The sequence below is a fragment of the Periplaneta americana genome, unplaced genomic scaffold, assembly GCF_040183065.1.
Source record: "Periplaneta americana isolate PAMFEO1 unplaced genomic scaffold, P.americana_PAMFEO1_priV1 scaffold_85, whole genome shotgun sequence".
In the NCBI taxonomy this organism is placed as follows: domain Eukaryota; kingdom Metazoa; phylum Arthropoda; class Insecta; order Blattodea; family Blattidae; genus Periplaneta; species Periplaneta americana.
The window spans coordinates 196,274-208,058 of NW_027185566.1; positions in this window are offsets into that span (position 1 = coordinate 196,274).

Consider the following 11,785-nt stretch of genomic DNA (forward strand, 5'->3'; position numbering starts at 1 on the left):
TTCTGGTTGTATCTCTCTTTGTTTTAGATAAGATTGTGCTCCTTCGCAGGAGGGGAGTCTTAGTGCTTGATGGTAAATCAGTGCTACTTGATTATTTAAGTCTATAATCTCTTTATGGAGTTTTTCCTGTTCTGAATATCTTTGATACGTATTTTTATCCAGTATAATACCGGCAAAATTAGCAGTTTGTTGTATGGCCTCTTTAAATTCCAAATGTAGATACTTTTGCGCAAATTGGACAATAGTACCTGATTCTTTGCAACCAAAACAGTGGTAAAAGCCTTTATCATCGTTAACATTAAAGGAAGGAGTTTTTTCAGCATGGAAAGGACAAAGACCAATAAATTGAGAGCCACGTTTAGTTAGTGTGATATATTGACCAATATATTGAGAAAGTTTAACGTTGTTTCTAATTAAGTCGACAATATTGTTTGTTTTATGCTGCATATAAATTTTTTTAAATTGAAGTAGTTATAAATATAATCAATAAAAGAGAAAATATTTTCTAATTTTTGGAGGTTTGTTATGCAAATTTATATCAATGATGTCTCTGTAGAATTTACTCTAGAAGAAGAGAAATTATTGTATGAAGTTATGGCAGCCTTAGAAAAAAATATTGCTTCTTATAATGATTTCATAATGGAAGTTAAAATTAACCAAGAAAGCATACCTTTAGAACAAGTCTTTAGTAGTGAAATTCCTCTTGTTGAAATTGATACCATTAAAATAAAAACAGAAAGTATTCTTTCTCATGCCGAATCTATGTTAGCTCATATCAGAGCTATAATTATGGAAATTTACAATCTCAGTGTGCAAGAGGAACAAATTTTTTCCCATAAAGAACAAATTTTAGATGCAATGGAAGGTATCTATCAAGTTTTAGACAATACATCTAATGTGCTTTATGTACCATTTATTTATGTTTTCAAAAATGGTCTATTTCTTAAAGATGATGCCTATGGACTTCTCTCAGACAAAAAGGAGCTAGAGAATAAATTGAGAGATTCCCAAGCTTTTGTCGATATTTTTAAAACAACTTCGCTTACACGACTGAACAACATTCAAGAACTTTTTATTCCACAGCTGGTTAAAGTTTATAATCTGCTATATGCCAAAAGTCAAGAGTATTTGGCTAAAGATTTTTTTACAGATATGTCTGAGGTTCAAGAGGAAATGGGGATAGTTTTTGAAAGTATTGGAGATGTAGTTACTTCTTTTCAGATGGGGAAAGATACGGAAGGGGTGCGAGGGTTAGAAAAATTTTTATTGATGTATGAATTTGCTTCTCAGATGATTTTACGCTGTAATTTACTGCAGCTTATAGATACAGATATAATAAAACCCGTCCAAGAAAAAATACAAGAAAACATAAAATCTATAGATCAAGCCCTTGTAGAAAAGGATATTATCACACTCTGCGATACATTAGAGTATGAATATGTTCCCCATCTGCAAGAGCTTATTGATTTATTACCTGTTAATGGGATAAAAGATTAACAAAACATAAAAGTCCTACTATCCAATTAATCCAGTGGATTTGTTTAACATGACCTGTGAATATTTCTATGCAGAGGTAACTTAAAAATCCAAAAATAATACCAAAACTAATATTGTATGTAAAAGGCATCATCAGTGCTGTAATGTACGCAGGTACGGCAAATCTAAATGTAGAAAAATCTATTTTTTTCATCATTTCAGACATTTTAATTCCAATAATAATAAGAGCACTGGCGGAGGCATAACTAGGAACAATGGCAATTAACGGTGTCAAAAATAGAGCAATAATAAAAAAACAAGCAATAAAAAGTGCGGTTAATCCAGTTTTTCCTCCTTGAATAATACCAGAAAGAGATTCTAAATAAACAATGGTGGTACTATTACCCAGCAATGCTCCAATAGAACTATTGATAGCATCGACTTTAAATGTTTTATTGAGGGCTTTTTCTTTTTCTTGTTCAGTCATAAATGTCAGACTTTCTACATTGGCAGAAAGAGTAGCTAGAGAATCAAAAAGATCTACAAACATGAGTGTGAAAATTGGCATAATTAATGAAAGCCCAATAATCCCAGTAAAATCTAATTTTAAAAAGACTTCATGAATGCTAGGAGGCATAGAAAAGAATTTTTCAGGTACAGGGCTGTAACCCATGCTGGCAGATATCACAGTACAAATAATAATTCCAATAACAATAGCTCCAGGTACATTTTTTATAATGAGTACTACGGTAAGCAAAAACCCTAAAAGTCCAATGAAAATTTCTGGAGTCATAGACTTTAGTTGAACAAATGTAATGGGACTTGGTGCAATTAATCCTAGATTATTAAGACCTACCAATGTTAAAAATAATCCAATTCCTACCATAGACCCCACTTTAATCGGTTCTGGAAAAAATTGCATAATGCGTTTTTGAAAATTAAAAAAAGCGAGAATGGTTAAAATAATACCAGAAGTAAAAACAATTGCCAAAGCTTGTTCCCAAGGAATTTTTTGTCCAATTACCAAAGAGTAAACAAAAAAAGCATTTAACCCCATACCAGGAGCTATTGCTAAAGGTAATTTTGGAATAAATGCAACCAAAAGCGTACCTATAACAGAAACCAGAATAGTAGAGGTAATAAGTGCCAACTTAGGCATCCCTGCTTCTGCCAGAATGCTAGGATTTACAAAAATAACGTAACTCATAGCCAAAAATGTTGTTAATGCTGCTAAAAATTCTTTTCTTACACTGGTTTTGTAATAAGAAAGTTTAAAAAAATTGTCTATCCATTTCATGCCTTTCTCCTTAAAAAGATACTATTGAAAGGAGAAAGATACATAAAAAATTAAGAAAATGAAAAAAAATTTAATTTTTGTTTTTATAGGTTCAGATCATTAAATTTAAGGTTTCTTAAAAAAGGGGACAATATGAATATGTTATTAATGGGACCTCAAGGGGCAGGTAAAGGGACTGTAGCGGCAATCTTAAATAAACATTTTGGTATCCCCCATATTTCAATGGGAGATCTGCTGCGAGATACACTCAATACGGGTTCTGAAGTGGCAAAAGAGATAAAGTCCTATATGGATCAGGGGCTTTTGGTTCCTTTGGGGGTCATCAAAAAAATGCTTCAAGATAGATTAGCTATGTCGGATTGCAAGAATGGTTTTATTTTGGATGGTTTCCCTAGAGATAAAGAGCAGGCTGATGTTTTGGATGATGTTGTCCCTATTGACTATGTTGTTGTTTTGGAAGTTTCTCGTGAAGTGTCTATACATCGATTAGGAAATCGGGTTCAGTGTAAGCAATGTGGAGCTATTTATAACTTAGCAACTATGCCTCCTAGGCAAGAAGGCATTTGCGATGTTTGTGGTGGGATTCTTTTCCAAAGGGAAGATGACCGAGCTGAGGCTATTGAAAAACGTCTTAACATATACGAGAAAGAAACAAAACCTCTTATCGAAAGGTACGGCAACAAAATTATTCGTTTAGATGCTTCCGTGACGACTCCAGAAGAACTTGCTCAAACAATTATCCAAAAACTGGTTTAAGCAATCTTTTAGTAAAATTCCAGTGAAAAAGTCATCGTATCTTCTGTACCATAGAAACTGGTGGCTTTTACACTGACAATATAAGTTGATAGTCTGTCTTTTTCAGACCAATTTCCAATTTTTAGCATTTTTATTGTATTATACTTTCTATAAATTTCTTCTACGGTAAATTGATTGTTGATTTTGTTTTTTTGTATGTTGCTAAAATTAACAATTTGATCAAATACGGTTGCTTGACTTTTTGCGTCTGTAATAGTGACTTTTATGGAACGTGGCAGCGCTTTTTGATATGTTTTTAAGGGTTGTTCGTATGCATAAACATAAATATTGAAATCTTTGCGTAATGGAATTTTAATAGTTCTTTCAGAGTCGATAAATCTAATAAAAATTCCAGATTCTAATAAAACACTCCCAATAATAAATTTTTTTTCTCTATTATCTACTTGAGTTGCTTTCAGAAATAGTAAAGGATTAAGAAATAGGTCTCCTTTATTTACCTTGAGAGAGTAAGATTTGTATATGGAGGAAGCGAAATTTGTTTTTCCTAACTCCATAGGTTCTCTAATTTCTCTGAACGAAAATAAGGAAAGCTTACGATCTGCGGAAAATTTAGAGTAATAATATCTAACTTGATTGTTATTTTCTATGACAGCTAGGTCGCTATCACCATAAGACTCGGGTATTTTTTTTGTAGTAGGAGTGTCTAAGTAAATCAGATTCCCTGTTTCCAGCGTTGGAACACTGGAAACTATATTTTCTATGAGAATATTCTTAGAAAAGAGAGAGGGTAAATCTTTTTGGTGAGTCAACCCAAATAAGTTATTAATATGATTATTGTACGAGACAGGTTCCAATTGAACAATATTTTCAGCAATTCTGTTAGAATACTCCGTTTGGCTTTTTATTAAAGAAGGATGAAGCAATATTGTGCATAATGCTATAATGATGAGTAGAAATTTTTTCATAATAGAATAACACCTTCCTTATAAAGTAAATAATGCTGATGGTTTTGTTTTAAAAATTTTGGAATACTGGAAGTTGAAAATTGTGTTTTATAAACAAGCTTTTGTTTTTCTATATCAATAATATCCAAGAGGTATTCGTCACGATTAATTTCATACAAAAATGCTATATCATTTTTTTGTAATTGAAATGTATCTTTCAGAGGATAAGGTCTTTGTAGAGCAAAATTCTCTATGGTAGGGTCTTGTTCATTTTTAATGTTGATGGTAGTAAAACCATAGATGCTATGTACAAATAAAAAATTTTTCTGTGCCAACAGATTTTGGGTTTTTGCTTCTAAATTGTTAGGAATTTCTATACTTTCTTGATTTTCAGGTTCGGAAATATTGCCAGAAAGAAGTAAACTGGGTTTATAACTACCCAATACATAGTAAGTTCCAGAGTCCGTAATATGAGCCGCATATGTTACGGAATGAGGAAAATTAAGGTGAATAGAAACAATATTGTTGTGTTCCACAGTAGAATCTAGGACAATTAGCTCATTGGATAAAGTAGTAATAATAGCATATTGTCCACTGGGTGAGGCATTGTAGGAGGTGATAATATTTGGAGTGTCTAAATGAGCTAGAAGTTCAAAACCGCTGGAACTGACTTTGTATATTTCTGTGTAAGTCCTATCAGAAGAGGTCATGAACAAAAACGGGAAAGCAATTCTAGGAAAAAGCGATCTTTGTTCCAAGGAGGGAAGGGAATTGCCTTGGAAAAATAAGGTAACATTGTTACCAAAATCCCCATAATTAGCCACCAATTCTTTTGGAGAATAAGCGATATATGGTAATAATAAAGGATTTTTTTGCCAATTTCCATTTTTTAAAACGAGCAAATTCCAAGCATTGGGTTCTGTGAAATCCAATAAAGAAGGCTCCAATTGAGTTAATTTGGAAAAGTAAGAAATATTGGTACACTGGTATTGGCTAGGGTTATGGTAAACAGGAGTTCTAAAAAAAATCAACAAAACAAGTATAACAAATAAACGCTTCCAGCTCATAAAAAAAGATCCTTTTGAGGCATAGAAAGTTCTTCTACCCAAACGGCAGGATCAATATATAACGGGGGAGTTTCCATATCTTTTTGTAAAATTACACATTGAATTTGTGCCAAAGTGATGTACTGTTTGCATTGATTACAGATAAAAGAATGACCAAAAACGAACATAGATGCATTTACAGTTTTTTCAATACCTAATTTTAGAATAGCATACTGTTCTGCATGAATGGAACGACATACATGATATCCCTCCCCACTGGTAAAACCATATTTTTCTTTATTGCAAAAACCCATTTCTTGACTATTTTTGATTCCCGTGGGAGGAGAATTAAACCCAGTGGAAAGGATTTGTGCTTGAGTGTTTGCAATAACGGCTCCTACTTGAGCTCGTAAACAAGGAGATTTTAACGCTTCTTGCCTAGCTAACAGTAATAATTGAGAGGTTTGGGATTGCAAGGCTGGGGTCATTTTATTTTTTACCTTCTGAAGATTTTTTACTTTTTCCAATATTGGTAGAAATAAGAACAATAATACCAACAACAAGAGGAATGAAGATAATAAAAGTATAATACCTTTTGAAGGAAGGAAAGTATTCAGAGAGTAAAATACCTATGGCTATAACAGTTAAAGCTATAGAAATTAACCAATGCTGTTTGAGTATCCATGGAGCAATCAGTAAAAAAATAATGGCTTGAATAACCAAAATTTGGTGCAATAATGACACAGAAGAATGATTGGCTACAAACATAAATATTGTTTGAGCAATCAACAATACACCTACGGTTCTTAAAAGAAACTTTTGAAACATAATAATAACCCTCTCTTCCATTAGTAGTTCTAAATAAAATATACCACGATATAAAAAATATCCATAAAATTTTTATGAAATTGCGACAAAAAAAGTTATCATTTATGGTGATGGTGGGAGTTTTTATTATGGTAGTGTACCCAAGTGGTTAAGGGAGCGGTCTGCAAAACCGCGATTCACCGGTTCAAATCCGGTCACTACCTTTTTGTTACTTAGGGAGGGATTATGGAAGAAGAACAGGTAACAGAAGAATCATCGAATTCTCAAAATGATTCGGAAAAATCCAGTAGAAGAACAAAAGTTCTCTTTCTAATTGTCAGACTTGTTCGTATTTTTATTATTGTCGGTATTTTCCTTTTAGCTTTGTTTATTTTTTTTAAGATGAGTGGTTTTGTTTATGACAGAACTCAAGTTATTGAAAAAGATAGTCTGGGGGAGGCAACCCTAGATGTATATGCACAAAAGCCGAAAACAGTTCCATTAGAAACTTTTGACGCAGGGCAATACAATTTTGAAATTAAGACAATCAGTCCTAACGAGGTGAATGCATTTGTAAAAATACATTTAGCATTAGTTTATGATCCTAGTACTTTAGAAGGATACGATCCAAAAGCGGAAGACCAGAGTCACAATGTCCTTTCTGCCGAGCTAGAAGAAAGAAAACTCCAGATTACAGATATCTTTAGAGTTATGCTATCTCAAAAGACCTACGAAGAACTCAAAGGAACAAATGGGATGGGGATAGTTAAAAAACAATTAATGAATCAAATAAATCATATTTTAGTAAATGGAAAAATCTCCGACATATATTTCACAGAGTGGAATATTATTCCTACAGGTTATTAAAAGACAAAATGGAGGGTGCATATGGCAGAAGATGAAGTAGTAGAACAAGATGTGGTGGTAGCACCAAAGAAAAAATCAAGGTTGATCAGTATTCTTGTTTATGTTGCCATATTCCTTGTGGGTATTATCGTTATGGTGATTATTTCTAATGTTGTTTTTAATATTCGTAATACAAAAGTTCACGATGTGGAACAACAAGTTTGGGCTCCAGCTACAGAATCTAAAACTGCCCCTCTTAAGACATTTGCCATTCCTAGTTTACAAATTAATTTAAATGATCCTACAGGTAATAGTGCTGCTTTTGTTAAAGTTACTATGGCTTTAGCTTACCAAGAGGTAGGAGCAGATGCCTCTGCTGATAAAGCAGAAGGTGGAGAGCATGGGAGTGGTGAAGTTCTCAGTCCTATGGCGTCAGAATTGGAAAAACGAAATTTTGAAATACGAGATAAGGTGATTAGCATTGTTTCTGCCAAATCTTATGAAGATTTAGATACTCCTGATAAACAGGTGATGCTCAAACAGGAAATTATTAATCAGATCAACTCCATCTTGATCAACGGAGTTGTTCAAGATGTATATATTACAGATTTTAACCTTGTTAGAACAAGGTATTAAGAGAGAAGTTTATGAATGATGCTCTTTCACAGGATGATATAGATAAACTTTTAAATCCTAACAGTACGAGTACTGACGAAGGTAAAATAGAGGAAACATCTGCTAATAAAAAGATGGGTACTACTAAAAAATACCATAGAATTAAAGTTTATGATTTTAAAAGACCAGATAAATTCTCTAAGGATCAGTTAAGAACAATACAGATGATTCACGAGACATTTGCACGTTTAATGACAACTTCTCTATCGGGTCAGTTAAGACTTTTAGTACAGGTCCACATTGTTGCCGTAGAACAGCTGACTTATGAAGAATTTGTCAGATCTATTACCAACCCTTCCACTATGGCCATTATCAATATGGATCCCCTAAAAGGAAGTGCTATTTTTGAGATTGACCCATCTGTAACATTCATTATTATTGATCGTATGTTTGGAGGCACTGGGCAACCGCTTCGTGTAAATCGTGAGTTAACAGATATTGAAACCACAGCCATAGAAACCATCATATTGAGGAGTTTGAACAACCTTCGTGAGGCTTGGTCTAATGTTGTGGATTTACGACCTCGTTTAGGTAATATAGAAACTAATCCGCAATTTGCTCAAGTTGTGCCACCCAGTGAGATGGTTGTTCTTATTACTTTTGAAATTAAGATAGGAGAATATGAAGGATCTATGAACCTTTGTATTCCATATTTAACTATTGAACCTATTATCAACAAGTTGAGTGCTCAATTTTGGTATTCTAGTGTTAACAGAGGAATTTCAGAGAAGAATTATAAACTTCTAAAAAATAACCTCTTAGATACAGAAACGCGTGCTTTTGCAGAAATTGGAGAAACCAATATTACTGTGGATGATGCTATGAATTTAGAACCTGGGGATGTCATTAGACTCCCTGGTCATAAAATCAACAAAGAAATCCTTTTGAAAATTGGGAAAAAGCCGAAATTTAAAGTAGTACCTGGTTTGTCTGGAAACAAATTGGCTGTCCAGATTGTGGATACATATGAAAAAATACCTACGATAGATGATATTATAGGGAAAGGAGACTTATAGTGGGTGAGCAATTATCTCAAAGTGAAATGGACGCATTAATGCAAGACGATAAATCTTTAGGTCTCTATGGAGAACTCCCCGCTAAAGAAGTTATGGGTATTTTCTTGCGAGAAGTACCACCTATTTTAAAAGAAGCGTTGGCGAAATTCTCAAGAATTCGAGTAGGGATTAGTGGTTTCAATGTTGTTGTAAAAACTAAAGAAGAACTTGCTAAAGTTGTAGACGGCAAAGTTATTGCGTTTTCTCAACAGATTAAGGATTCTCGATTTCCTGGAGAAATTATTTTTTTGACTAGGGATACTAATGCTTTTAAAATTTCTAAAACGTTTTTAGAATTTCAAGAATTAGAAATGAATTCTCGTGCTGTTAAAGATTTAGAAAGAGCTTTTGCTCGATTGACAGATGAATTTTTCTCTCATATTGAAGAAGATTACGGAAAAACGATACCGTTGGATGTGATGAAATCTCAAGAAATTACGGATATTAATGGACTGATTACTACAGAAGGGCAGTTTATTGAAATATTTTTCAATATGATTTTGGGGAGCGTGAGTTGTCCTGTTTATTTTATTATGCCCTATATTTTTGGAAGTTCTCTCTCCAAACTTTTGGAGCAAGAACCGGTAGGGACTCAAATGACACAAACAGCTCGTCCAATTCAGTTTTCTGTTTTGGATGGGATTGAAAATTTAGGCGATGAATATAATAAAATAGATATGCTTTTAGATGTTTCTATGCAACTTACAGCAGAACTTGGACATACCCGTATAAAAATACGAGATATTCTTAGACTAGGTGAGGGATCTATTATTGAACTTCAAAAGTTGGCAGGGGAGCCGATTGATGTACTTGTTAATGGCAAGGTAATTGCCAAGGGTGAAGTTGTTGTTATTGATGAGTATTTTGGTGTAAGAATTACCGAAATCGATTCATCTAAAGATATTATGAATACGATGCGGGTTGGTTCTTAATGTTTTTTTTGGGGCGATTATTCAAGAAAAAGAAAAAATCTCATCAACTTTTGGAGATTCCAACTGAAAAAAAGAGCAGTTGGAATCTCAAGAAATTATTTGCTTCTCCATCAACAGATCTGTTTTCTTCTTTAGAAGAGATACTGTTGACATCTGATGTCAGTGTGAAGACAACTACGACTATTTTATCTCATATCCAAAAGAAAATACAATTAAGCAAGGCAGATACTCCCTTAGTTGTTTTAGATAATTATCTGAATGAGCTAGTATTGGAACAATATTTAAGTCTGGATCCAGATCAGTTGAATATTTTATTCATTTTTGGTGTTAATGGGGTGGGTAAAACCACCAGTGTAGCTAAATTAGCCCATCATTTAAAACAGCAAGGAGAAGATATTCTTCTTACAGCGGCGGATACATATCGAGCCGCGGCTGTAGAACAACTAAAAACCTGGGCAAGCCAAGTGGAAGTACCTATTGTTTTTCATGATGGCAAAAGTAAACCTGCTGCTGTTGTTTATGATGCTTTAGACAGTGCATTGGCTAAAAAAAGATCTGTATTACTGATAGACACTGCGGGGCGTTTCCATAATAGAGAAGATTTACTAGCAGAACTCAACAAACTTCAACGAATTATTAAGGAGAAAGCCCCTTATGCTAAAGTCCAAAACCTTTTGGTGTTAGACAGCACTACTGGGCAAAATGCTTTAGAGCAAGCAAAAACTTTCCACGATACGGTAGGGATTGATGGAGTGATTTTATCTAAATGGGATTCCTCCGGTAAAGGTGGTATTGTACTTTCTCTCAGCTCAGAACTTGCTCTACCAGTTTTTTTTGTGGGGGTGGGAGAAAAAATGGTGGATATTCAACCTTTTAATAAAAAACAGTTTATTCAATCTCTTTTGAATTGAGTCTATTGATGAGTTTTATGTTTTTGGGATAAAAATTAAATAAATCTTAGTTGTAGATTTAACTTAAAAAATAACTTTCCATTAATGTCTATTATTTTTCCAAATAGATGACGAGTGGAAGAAGGGGTATCCAATTTTATATGGTCTAGTAGAAAATCTTTTAAAATATCTAATTTTATTATATGAAAACCAACAATTTCACCATCTTTTTTAATTACTATAGTACCATTAGATTGAAGAGTTCCATCCCATTTTTTGCCTGCAAACATGCCTAGTAAGATACCAACTAATAATTGTTTTATTTTAGCATTAATCATTGTTTGGTCATCAATTTTATAGGAATTAATAAAGGTTTGTTTAGTAAAAATACTACTTACTATTTCTTTTAGATTAGAAATTCTATGTTTGTAGTGAAATAGGAGACATTCTCCGATAATTTCTGGCATATAAATATCTATCATTTTTAAATTATATTGCATAGTATCTTTTTCTGCTTTATCAAAAATAAGATGCCCACCGTACTCATAAATTTTAGAAATTCTATCTTTAATTTTTTCTTTACTATTAATAGCATTGATTTCTTCTACTTTATTTTTATCTAATCCTTCAATATGAAATAAAAAATTTGTGTTAGATGAAGCATTTAGCAAAGTTGCTGTACTCCCTATATATGACTTAATGCCAAAACCATCATTATATTTTTCAATATTATTATATTTAAATGAAATCAGTATATCAGATTTTTGTAAGCTATTTCCAGATTTAATAAAGCTTAAACCAAGTTTGTGTCGGATAGTGTTGAATTCAGGTATATTAAAAGAACTACCTGAAGCATTAGCAATACTATTAAAGATACTGGATAATGTACTTTCATTGTAAATAGAAGAAATATCTAAAATTGATTCTGAACCTTCTTTTTTATTGATGATTTTAACAAAACTATTTTTATTGTCTATAACAAAATCTAAATTGCAATTTTCTGTTGTTAACTTAAGTATTTCTAGTTTATCATTTTGTTTTTGTAATTTTTTGTCTGCCAA